This window comes from Nelusetta ayraudi, unplaced genomic scaffold (genome assembly GCF_046127955.1).
Source record: "Nelusetta ayraudi isolate G7.1 ecotype Tasmania unplaced genomic scaffold, CSIRO-AGI_Nayr_v1 ptg000019l, whole genome shotgun sequence".
Taxonomy (NCBI): domain Eukaryota; kingdom Metazoa; phylum Chordata; class Actinopteri; order Tetraodontiformes; family Monacanthidae; genus Nelusetta; species Nelusetta ayraudi.
This window is the reverse complement of record NW_027466069.1, coordinates 9,112,029-9,124,117: the sequence shown is the minus strand read 5'-3', so window position 1 is coordinate 9,124,117 and position 12,089 is coordinate 9,112,029. Positions and strand designations below refer to the sequence as shown.

The 12,089-nt window shown below is 46.6% G+C and overlaps 1 protein-coding gene across 7 annotated transcripts in view; it reads left to right on the top strand.

Annotated features, from left to right (window-relative positions):
• The window catches only part of tmcc1a (transmembrane and coiled-coil domain family 1a), a 42,727-nt gene that overhangs the window by 15,881 nt on the left and 14,757 nt on the right, over positions 1-12,089 (top strand). The gene's annotated exons all lie outside the window — the stretch shown is intronic.

The following is a 12,089-nucleotide window of genomic DNA, read 5'->3' as shown; positions in this document are numbered from 1 at the left end:
GCGCCTAGTGTTCTGGTTTCCATATCGGAGAGGTCATCCTCTGCTCTTCCCCAACCAGACGCCCAACCAGCGAAAATTGTTTTTCCTACAACCGTCCAGACAGTCGGCGTCGACTTCAGGCTGCCAGCAGCTGTGTGCTGATCGAAAACAAAGGTTATTCTCAGCAGTTCAGACAAAACTTTGACACTCTTTGTCTATTTGTGCTGCCTCCGTCATTCACAGCACATTGTCGTGTTTTTTTTTTTTGACATTTTGTTGAAAAAAAAAAGAAAAAAGAAAGATTGTTGCCGCTTTCCAAAGTTTAAAAAAAAATATACAGAAGAGGATTGGGGCCACAAGAAGAGAAAAAAATATTACAGGAAGAACATTTTTGTTTTCATTTTCGTGAATAAAGTCAAAGTTTGGTCAAAAAAGTCGATATATAAAAGACAAAATTTCATCGAAAAAGTTGACGTAAGAAGACGACATTTCGTGAATAAAAGTCGACGTGAAAAAAGACGAAAAAAAGTAAACTGCCGAAAACAGAAGTACTCAACTAGACTTGCTCGCAGAGCCTTTCGACTTTGTTCTCGACATTTTGACGTACTTCACGTTGACATTAATTGCAAACTTTCGATTTTATTCACAAATTTTTTACGTCAACTGTATTTTCGAAATTTTGCCTTTTGACTGGCGCATTTGTGCGTTTCATTCGGATTCGATTCTACACAATCCGTTCGTGCTGAACAGAAGACACAGCGGTTCACCAACTTCAAAGCTTAGAAGAAGCTCAGCGCAGATAGAATATAAATGCAGAGCCCGATAAATATGTATCCAAACATTAATGGATAAATAGGAGCAAATGAGACGTGTTGACATGATTTAGAGAGGCACTAAATAAATCAATAACATTGAGTTACAAATAGAGCAGTAATAGATAAGGTTTCGTGTACGGTGTGGATACATAATATCTTCCGCATCCCCCTTTTTCTGTTCAGGCTCAGAAAGGCTGCCACATGTCAGAGAATTTCAGGGTACTCAAGTATCAAATGATGAATAGTGTCCTTAAGCCACATTTTCCAGGTGGATAATTCTCCTCCCGTCTCTTTGCGGGTTGATGTGCAAAGGGATACAAAGGCTATCGTATTCTGCAACCTGCAGTTACTGCAGCAGTTGGTCTTCTTTGGTCTTTTATGCAGCTGCTTGTCTGCTTTCTCTCATTCCAATCCTGCTGAGGGCAGTGGACACTCATGTGGCGGTATATGCTGTAAAAGCATCATCATGTTGTTGGAGTGTAAATCTTCCCGTAACCGACTGTCTGTAACTGCAGCTTTGCCAAAACGCACGCGCTTCTTCGCTCTGGTCCCTGCACAATGGACGGAGAGTTTCTGAGGAAAAAAAAGGCCTCCTTGGATTTCCTCAACTTGATCGACGACTGATAGAAGAAATAAGATTCGAGATTCAAACAGCTTTGAGTCCCCACGGGGGAAATTCATTCCACTTCAAGCATGTTGGTGCTGTAGGAATCTGTTTTGCGCCATCTGATTTCAAAAATCCAGTTATAGTGCACTTGACGGCTGTCTGTGGTCGCTTTTTCCAAAGCTAGCGCTAGTCTACGTGTCTTTTTTTTTTTTTTTTTTTTTTTGGTCAAACTGACTCTGGAGATCCAACCCTCCTTTCTAATCCCACCAGCACTGTCCTGTATGAGAGCAGCAGTGATGATGAGGAGCAGGAGGAGTGTTAGGAAGGCTGCCAGCATCACCTGGATCCCCGGGGCGTGTTCCGTCCCCGTTAGTCTAAAGCGTCCTCATCACCGCAGCTCTCATCGTATCTCGACCTCCCCGGGCTACTGGCTACGTGCTGGCCAGAGCGTCCGTCGTGCCCTCTGCGGCAGGAGCTCGTCCTGGATCCTTTTTAGCGGCGCTGAGTTTTCTCGTCAAACGTCGGGGGGGGGGGGGTACACTCTCCTGACGGTTTTTGGCTGCGGACGCGTACGATGAACACCGCCGAGTGTTATCCAACTGTGTCAACACGCGATGGCCCTTCTGCGGTTAAAGAGGCGGGGGAAAAAAGGTCCCAGAAGCACATTGTCAAACCTGTGTGTGTGATCAAACAAGTGGGTTTCGATTGACTTTCGGTCATCGAGCGCAGGCCCGGTGCAGCATGTGACCAAGCCCGTTCCTCACAGTTCAAACTCTATACGATGTCGCGGTCGTTGGCAATTATTAGCTCTGAGATAATTGTTTTTTTTTTGTTCTGTGCGTGCGTGCGTGCGTATCGCAGCTGCCTTCTTTCACCTCATGGCAGCCGTGAATACGTCTCCCACGACGAGTCGGCCCACACAACCTGGGTGTGCGCTTACGGCAGCGGTGCCAGGAAGATGATGATCGGTGATTAGAGAAAGCAAACACCACAATAAAACGCTGAGGATTTTCTATTTTTCTCCCTTTATCCTCCTGCCTGGTTCTTTGCTTCCTCTGTAATTATACCGCTTTTCACATATCGTGCGTGTTTGCTCAGAGCGGCGAAGCAGCAGAAAGTGCCGAGCTGAAAAGGTTTCCTCTGTCTTATTGCCGCTCTCCCACTGATGTAACCGCAGTACAAACAAGTGCGGGAAAAAAGTGGTTTGTTGGCTTTTGCTTCATATAGGTCGAGTAAACAAAAAAAAAAAAGTGGTTGCTCATAGGTTGGATCTGTTAGTTAGTTGACTTGAGTCATCACATCCGAAATGGATAGTTCTGTAACGCCTAGTTACTATGTAGATTGTGGGTAGTTTGTATGGGTTATAGATAGTTATGTGTACAGTCCCCTCCAAAAGTATCGGGACGGCAAGGTCAATTCCTTTGTTTTTGTTGTATGCTGAAGACATTTGGGTTTCAGACCAAAAGAGTAATATGAGACAAAAGTTCAGAATTCCAGCTTTTATTTCATGGTATTTTACATGGAGCACCTTTTCTTTGAACCCACCCACTTTTCAAGTGAGCAAAAGTGTTGGAACAGACATTATTAAATTAACTTAAAGTGAATAACATTTAATATTTGGTGGCGTAACTCCGACTTGCAATGATAGAATTTGACCTGTGCGCTATTGCCTAATTTGTACTTCGCTGAGGTAGACAACAATCCTCCACCCTTTTATTTTCATCATTCTTCTCAAATCTTGGCCTCTTCTTCTTGTTTCCTCGCCTGTCTTTTACCTTTTCGCTATCGAGCTTCCTTCATGTCTGGAGACACATTTCTCTCTCTCGCCCTCTCCCTCGCTCCCCCTCTCATCTGTGTCCAGTGCTTGGAGAGCGGAGCCGGTTGGCCATCTCCATGGCAACGGTGTGGTGTTGAAAGTGGGCCACAGTGGCTTCACCGAGCTAAATGCTCGCAGGTCCGCCGTCAGCCGCGGACACCTCAGCAGCTCGGCGGCAGATGAGGAAGCTCTCGCGGCTGTGGCAAGACGGGTCCTCTAAAATTAGGCCTCCAAACGTTCAGAGCGGCCTGCGCTTCTGTAAACCTTGTCTTCCAGCTCGTCTCTCTGTGAGGAGTGCGCGATCGAAACGACAAGTTTCAAGTACTCGCTAATGCTTAAATCACAGACGCCGCAAATTCCTGCTCTTCCCCTTCCCTCATATCTGAATCGCCTACTCTGGGTGGCAATTAGGAGTTGGGGAGCGGAGACACCGGGGAGAAAAAGCTCAACTGTGATCAGACCTCAGTGGGATTAGTCTTTTTCTCTTCAAAGAGAAGAATTGAAAGAGTGCAAACAGATGCAGCGTGAATGTTTTGTTGCATCTTTCAAAAATCTGTGTGGCCTTGAATCGCACGCCTGTCCTTCATACTGTGTGTGTGTGTGTGTGTGTGTGTGTGTGTGTGTGTGTGTGTGTGTGTGTGTGTGTGTGTGTGTGTGTGTGTGTGTGTGTGTGTGTGTGTGTGTGTGTGTGTGTGTGTGTGTGTGTGTGTGCAGTGCATTGCATGTTTGTGTGTGTGAATTTGAACTCTCCACCCAACTGTTTGTGCTCCCTTTGAAGCGGAGCACCCTTGCCTGTTTAATTAGGCTGTTGAATATTCATTTGAGATTACCCATATAGGCCGACACCCTTATTCAGAGCTGGCTGCTAATGGAGGAGGCAGTGAACGCCTGCACACACACACACACACACTGTTAACACAGGCATCGCAGCCACTGCATCATTTGAGATGCTGTTAAATGAAGGAACCTGTTCTTTCTTTGCGGTCATCATGAGGCGCCTGTAATTTGTTGCTTTTTTTTGCTGTCCACTCTACTTATTTGTAGCTTACAGGGACAAACAATGAAAATAAAAGCAGTTATTTACGCTAAAAAATGGTAAAATGGTGGCGAGTTATTTTACACTTTCATTGTGTAATGACTGCAATGTCAATAGTCATGAGAATGAAAGAAAAGACATTAAATTCATTGGGTGTGTCCAAACTTTTGACAGGTAGTGTAGGTTTAAGTTGCACCAAAATTAATATGTCAATAGCCAAAAGTTCACAGCTATTGAGGACATAGACACTGGAAATAGCTTGTGGAGTTTCATAGATAGAGAATAGGTAGAAAACTCCACCCAGTGGAGAGGTACAGTCGTCACAGACTTCCTCATAACTCCACAAGCACTTAGCCAACTCAAAACAAGATGACATTAATGATCATGACAGTCATGTTCGCTTTGAATTTCCTCCGTGGCCTCCGTGCCTGGAGCCGCCTTCACGGGTTCAACGAGAACGCATGCGAGAACTCGCTTGACTCTTTGCACATGCGGCTCTCTGTCGGGCACCCGCAGGTGTCCCTTTGGTGGGAGTCCTCCCTGTTTGTGAAACTCCAGAATGGTTACGTGGATTCCCAAAGTCGGGTTACAAGAGCACTTTCTACAAAAGCATAACTAATCAAAGGGATTGGGACATTTTTTTTTTAGCACATTTGAATGTATGACTGTAATATTGGGTTATTTTTTTCTCATATGATTATGACACGACTCATTGCACAAGTCAGAAATCCTGAGCTCTGTGGATAGCTGAAGCAGCAACACTGGAATTTAACCGTTTTCTACAACAGCGCACAGACACGTCGCCTCAGTGAACCAAAAAAATTCCCCCTTGTTGTGCATTTCTGCGCTGGAAGGTCATGTGCATGTATGTGCACATGTCAGCAGCAAGTCACTATGGTTCACCCTTTGTGTATTTATTTTCGGCCTGCAGCTGGTCCTTCCTCTCTGAGCTGGTGTGTGTGTGTGTGCATCTGTGTGAGTGAGCGAGCCAGTGTGAAAGGGGACGTCGGCCGCGGTGGGTATGCACATTTTTTGCTCTGTGTTTTCCCAGCCGCTGCAGGATTTCGCCACATGCTCGGTCGGCGGCGGCCACTGAGGATGTCCCGGTCAACCTTGACCCACATGTCCGTTCCCCTCCACACTGTCGCTCGGGCCGAGGAAGCCGTCGATGTGGAATCTGGAAATTCCTCCCGTCGTCAAAATACACTGACGCGCCACCCGGCGAAAGCCGATATGTTTGGCTACCGACTCGTCGCCAAGGTGGCGATTGTTTTCGAAGGGAAATTGCCACTTCTGACAGACGGGGGTTGGGGGGGCGGCCGGCGCAGCGCAGCGCCCCTGCCACACCCCTGCTCTGTCTATATCACCGGTGCGACTCCGTTGAATTATGGATGAGGCCTATAGATCGCCTGCCTCGCCTGTGCTCCACTGACCCACTTTAGAGGGCGTTCCCGTGTGTGTTTTTTGATATCAAACCCAAATAGAAAAAATATCAACACATTTCTCTTCCCTTTGCAATCAGCGCCGTTACACTCGTTTGCATGCGCGTCAGCGGGAATCCAAGATATCTTTGTTCCTGGAAGCACAGCAGGAGGCTCGGGTGGTTGGGAGGGGGGGGCTCTGCCTCCTCATTGGAAATGGCTTCAGGCAGATAAAAAAGAAAATGATTTGTTCCGTTCAGCCGGATAATGCAGTTTGTTTCACATGAGCCATCTCGACTAAGCAGGCGCGGATGTTGCCTTTTCCTGTGCCGTTATCTCCGTCTTGGCTCCCTGTTCCCTGCCACCGTCTCCCTGTGAATTATTGTTCGCCATGAAGGCTCGGCTCTTCATCTCCCTGACACATCCCTCCCCCCTCCTCCACCTTCCCACCCTCTGTGTTTTGTCAGTATCAGCCCACGAAGGACGTTCACTGCTGATGTGACTCCTACACCTGGTCTGAGAGAGAGAGGCTGCATAGTGGGAGCGCGCAGGGAAAGAAAGAATGCCACAAATCAGAGATGCTGACAGGAAGTGGTTGATACAACCCTCCTATACACACACACACACACACACTCAAAAAAAGAGAGAAAGTGCATGAGTGTACAATAAATGGTATACAGTGTTTTCCATATTTAGTTCTATAGCTCCCCCTAGTGGGATATGACTGCAATTATTTGTAATCACGTTCACTGAAACACCCCTGCAGATTTCTTTTTTTTTTTCTTTTAGCCATCTAATCTTCCGCAGTAGTCCTCAGAGTTGCAGAGTAGACTTATATAAACTTTTGGCACCTTCAGGCTTTGGTCTGATTCTTTTCATCAGGATCTCTCTTTTGTATGCAACGTACAGCCGTGGGAAGATTCTACACAATCTCAAACTTGATCTTATATTGAAATTTGATTACCAAATATGAAATATTTATTTCAGAAGGCATCACTGTGCTAAACGAAAAACAACCAAATAGCTTCTTTTTTTTTTTTTTTTTTAACTTACTGTTAACAAGGGGAAAAAATTAACTCTACTAAATTATTTTACTTGTCCTGGACTTGTTGCGGGTGGGGGGGGAGGGTAAATCTTGCAGAAAAAAGTCCAGGTCTGACCAGAACGGAACCGCGCACGTGCACACGGAAGTGTGTGGGTTGTGGGTGTATATATCACAAATGCATGGAGTTCTCTACCACTGTATGTGCATAGAGGCTGATTATGGGCTCAGTTTTAAAGAAGGCTGATCTGAAGCAGCGAAAAGAGAACATCCTCTAAGATTTGCATTCGTCAACAGCTCTTTTCTTTGTTGTCTGTGTCCCTGGTTGGAAAATCTGCTCTCTCCCCCAGTGGCCTCATTTTGGGCCGCAGAGGTGACTAAACTTTGCAAAGAGGACTCAGATCGTCCAGTAAACTCCACTTTGAAGTGGGCAATGAGGTCACAAGGGGCTCCAGGCTCATGGTGTCGAGCAGAGGGAGAAACGCCGAGAACGTGGCCAGACTAAATAATCTCTCAGCGCCAGCGATTCGCGAGTGTTTGTGTTGGATTTTTCATCTTCCTGCTCATGAATAGGCCGGCAGAATGTTTGGCCCTGGACGCAGCTCCGTGGTAGTCCGGGTATTGAATACAGCGCCAAGTCCAAATCAACTCTGCATTTTGGGGCCGTTGCCCTTTTGCGTTTTCTGTGTTGCATAATCAGGATGGGCTGAGAATAAACAGAAGCTTAGTCCCAACAAATGGCCAGCGCCACCGAAGGACAAACAGAATTTGTCACCGCGCAGCCACCCTTCCCTCGACACGAAGACGCACCCTCGCTGTGCGTTACGTCGCACTTGTAGAATTTGCCCTCGAGGACTCGGATCACTGGAAAGAAGTAAAGGTGCTGAGATGCAATCATGTCTCACAGATAAGATATTATTCACTGGAAAATATGAGTTTGGACTATTTTACTGCATTGAATTGAGCGCAACACTTTGCTGCAAGGATACCTTGGCAACAACTTCTTGTTGCATATTAAGAGAAAAGTTAAGAAATTTGCATTTATATGCATGTGTACACTACCAGTCGAAAGTTTGGACTCCCCCTATGAATTGAATGTCTTTTCTTTCATTCATTCTGACTATTGACATTGCAGTTTCTCACTGAAGGCCTCAAAACTATGCATGAACACACATGGAATTATGGAGGAAACAATAAAAGTGTAAAATAACTCAAACACGTTTTATATTTCAGTTCTTCAAAATAGCCGCCTTTCACAAAAAGCATATTTAGTTATTTAACAGGTTTTTTTTTAACTGATATATTTGATGTCTTCAGTATCGATCTGCAACGTAGAAAGTTGCAAAGATTAAAAAAAAAAATTGCATGTCTATTAACCTTTGACTGGTAGTGCATTTGATACAGCTTTTCCCATGTCTTTACACGAGGAAGCTGAAATGCCTCCACGTGCCATTCAAAGATTTCTGTCATGTCACCTCGTCCAACGGAGCACAGCGGCTGATTGGCCGGTGGCACAACAGTGGCTCCCATTTTTCCCTCCACTCTGCTTCACCGCGCCGATGAACTCCTGAACTTTTAACCTGGCCGCGGCGACGCCACGGAATCCAATGCGTTACCTCGCAGAATCCAGTCCGCCGGAGCCACGCGGCCGCCCGTCGGTGACGAACCTCATGTGACACACGCGCCTGAAATCAAAACCGTTTAGCGAGCCGTCGAAGCTCCCTGCTAGTGAGTTTGTCCGGGGCGGAAATGGAAACGCCGCAGTGTGTTTGGGTAGGCTTCGTTTTGCACTCTGCGCTCCGGTTTTTGTCGAGTGGCCAGTGGTTTATGTAACGGCTAATGGGACAATAGATTATGCTGGGGTTTAAACGAGGGACAGCCATGGTTGAGCGGGATTTTTTATAATGGGGGGGAGGGGTGGGGGGGTGGGGGTGGGGGGTTTTGTACCCGCCAAACTAAGGCGCCCCAAGTCATGGTTGTCTCCCCTGTTAGCGGTGAATTACCTCCAGTCCATGAGGACAAAGCTCCCGCTCTTCTGCCTTTACGTAACGTCCCGCGCCCCAATACTGAAGCTAAACCAAGCACAGTTCACTGAAAACTCATACAGGACACTTTTGGTGCCTGTGTGTTTATTTTTAAAGTGTTTTGGGTTTTTTTTTCCCTCTCTTTTCCTTTGTTTACCAGGCTTTACCATTTCTTCTCTGGAGTGTTCCAGGGCTTTCTGGCTGTGTGTCGCTCCCTCCTGGCCTCCACTTCCCCACCAGGCTCTGTCCTCTGAATGACAATGAGTATTATGGACTATGAGGATTTTGTCTCCTCCGTCCTCTCGCTTTAGAGAAAGCATCTTAAGCAGTCTCGGTTGCCAACTGTGACGCTTTTTCAGTCTCATTCCAAAAGATCCAATAGAATATATCCATCAGGTTAGGGAAGCACGGCATTCCGACATCCCCTAACCCTGACCCGAACCCTAATTGGAGGTCGGACCAATGGGGAATTTGTCGGACTAATGGGAGGTCAGACTAATAGGATAGATAGATAATTGTTTTGGATAATATCATTCCCATATATGTTAAATAATATACTTGTGTTATTAGATTAACACTTTTACTATTTGATGAATTCACGAGTTACCCAAAACGTTTTCTGTTACCGTCTTACTTAAGCCGCTCCTGAAAATAAATTGGGCCAATGTAAATTGCATGTGAGACGGCCACCAGCTGTTCTCCCAGTCCCCTTCAACTTCCCCTGCTGATGTTGCACAACCAGGTCAAAACCGCTCCTGAGACCAGCGTCTCATTTTCTTTTCACCCTCTTGGGCACGACGAAGCGGCAAAGTCGCGTGTTTACTGGAACTGAGAAAAAGGTTTCGCTTTTAGCTGCAAGGACGTTAAGGGGAGATGATGGTGCGAGGCCCAGAGTCCCGTCTCCGCTTTTGGAGATTCACGTCAGAGCGTGGCTAAGACCCCTCGTGTGAGTTTTGTCATCGCATAGCCACTCTGCCAAATTGAGCACCGAAGCCCTGAGTCACCCTGGAAGCCTGAGCGCCAGTGGAATGACGGGGGCTCCTGGGGGGGGGGGGGGGGGGGGGTGTTGAGGGTGCGTAAGCCCCCTGTAGGAGACGTGGCTCTCGGGCTGGAATGAGCGCAATGCACACATGCCTGACCGGAAGCCGTTGGTCAGAAGGGGTTTACGGCGGAGCCTTCCCCGCTTGACTAGTAAATACTTCCAGGTCTTACGTCATAAAAATGCCATATGACCAGTTTAACTTTTCAATAACGTCGGTAGGATATTCTGGTCCCTGCCCCAGAACCAGCTGCACAAGCCGTCACATTCAGCCTCTTCATTCCGAATCTAATTGTCGAGACTTAATGCATCAACCGGTAGAACGACGTGATCAAGTTCTTCCAGTGGGAGTCTTTTCAAATGTGCGATGTCGCTGTTCGATCGCTACAGATGAAAAGACTACAAAGGGCTAAAAATGCACAACTGAGGTCTTGCCCGCGTACAGTTGCTAAAATCTTTGCAGACGCACAGAAGAGCCATGTTCTCCTTCACGTAAGGCTGTGATATTCTGTGTGTGTTGTGTGTTCACGTACATGTGTGATGCCAAAGCAGCTGCACAGCTTTCGAAACGCATGTGAAAATACACTTCCAGTTCCTATTTACTCTTGTAGATTGTCACCCCACTGAACACATATGGAATGTGTATCAAACAGAAAAGTGTGAAATAACTCAAACAAGTTTTATATTTTAAATGATCTAGAATAACCACCCTTCATATAATGTGTATAGTAATAAAAAAAAAGTAATAAAATATGTATAATCCAACATATTTAGGTCTTTCTTTTGTCACATTAATCCACTACAATCTCCAATATGTAATCTGCAGTGTAGAAAGTAGTAAAGACAAAGAAGAAACAGGTGTGTCCAAACGTTTGACTGGTAGTGTAAATGGACATGGATGATAAAGAGTTTCAAAGAGAGGAGAGGGAAGGGAAGTGGAAGTGTTGAAACCGATTCTGTCATCCTGAGTTTGATCTTGTGTAAGTTGCCTTTCCCCTGAATCGTCCCTCTTCCTCCCTCTCACCCCCCCCCCCCCCACTTTCTCAGTAAGCCGTCTTTTCCAGCGCCCCCTCCCTGCTGTCGGCTTACACTCGGAGATCTTTATGGGCCCCCCTGTCCTGCTTTGGCCCCCGTGCGCCGTGTTTTGCTCTTTTCTTCCTAATTGGTTGACGGTCTGCCGCAAAAGTAAATTTTTCAGTGAGTTGAGCAGCGGAGGTTGTGCTCGGTGTCTGTGACTCTATTAATTATGTATGAATTTGACATTGGAAAAAGAGGAAAACGATCAGTGACCTTATTTATTTTTTTTTTTTTTCAATAGCCAAAAAAATAGAAGCAGACAAATTAATTACCATGTGACATTTCCTAGACTTTGAACTGCGATCAATCTGTCTAAACAAGCATTTGATTTCCTGTCAGGCAACATTCGACTAATTGTTTGCCATTTAAGGGTGCGAGCGAAGGTAATCTCAGGCCCACAGTGGCGCAGCGACGTAATCATAGATTATAGAACGGCGCGCACACATGTGCTCTGTGTTAAATAACACCTCTGTAGCCATCGCATGACTCGGTAATCTTCTTTCTCTCAAGTGAAATTCAACAACTTGTTTTATGCCATGCGTGCGTGAGGGGGGGAAAAAAGCAGAAGCAGGTCTCCTCCAGCCCAGTTCACGCGGTTCAATATTGTCACCCGGCGAAAAACTAACCAACCGTGGGTTGTTTTTTTTTTTCTTCTTCTTCTTTCAGGCCACGCCGGGCCGTAGGAGGCCAGGTTCGTACGCCGCGGTCGCCCATGAAACTGATCGGCTGTGACAATCAAACCGCGATAATTAAAAAGTGGGAGTGCAAGATTCATAACCTTTTCCTTCTGCTTGAGCTGGCCGCTGTTGTCGGGCCGGGCCGAGCCGGGCCGACGGAGTTGAAAAGGAGAAAAGCCGCCCCTCTCCTCCTCCTCCTCCTCCTCCTCCTCCTCCTGCTGATCCTCGCAGGGAGCCTCCTCCCAGCCCCTCTGTCTCTCCTCCGCTCCCTCCCGTTCACTCCCTCTCACTGACAGCTCCCGGTGGGCTCTTTCTTATTTATTTTTTTTTACTGTCTGCTCCCCCTTGCTCCCACACATTCGTCCTTTGGGTCACTTCCTCTTCTTTTCCACTTGAAGGAAAAGGACTTTTCCCTTTTTTCCTTTTTTTTTTTTCAACTTCACAGTAAACCTTTCCCCCTCTCAACCCTGCCTCCGTATCCGCCCCCCCCCCCTCACAGAAACCCGCACAAGACGGAACCTTTTGCTCCCGTGGAATCTCCCGCTGAGCCGCCCCG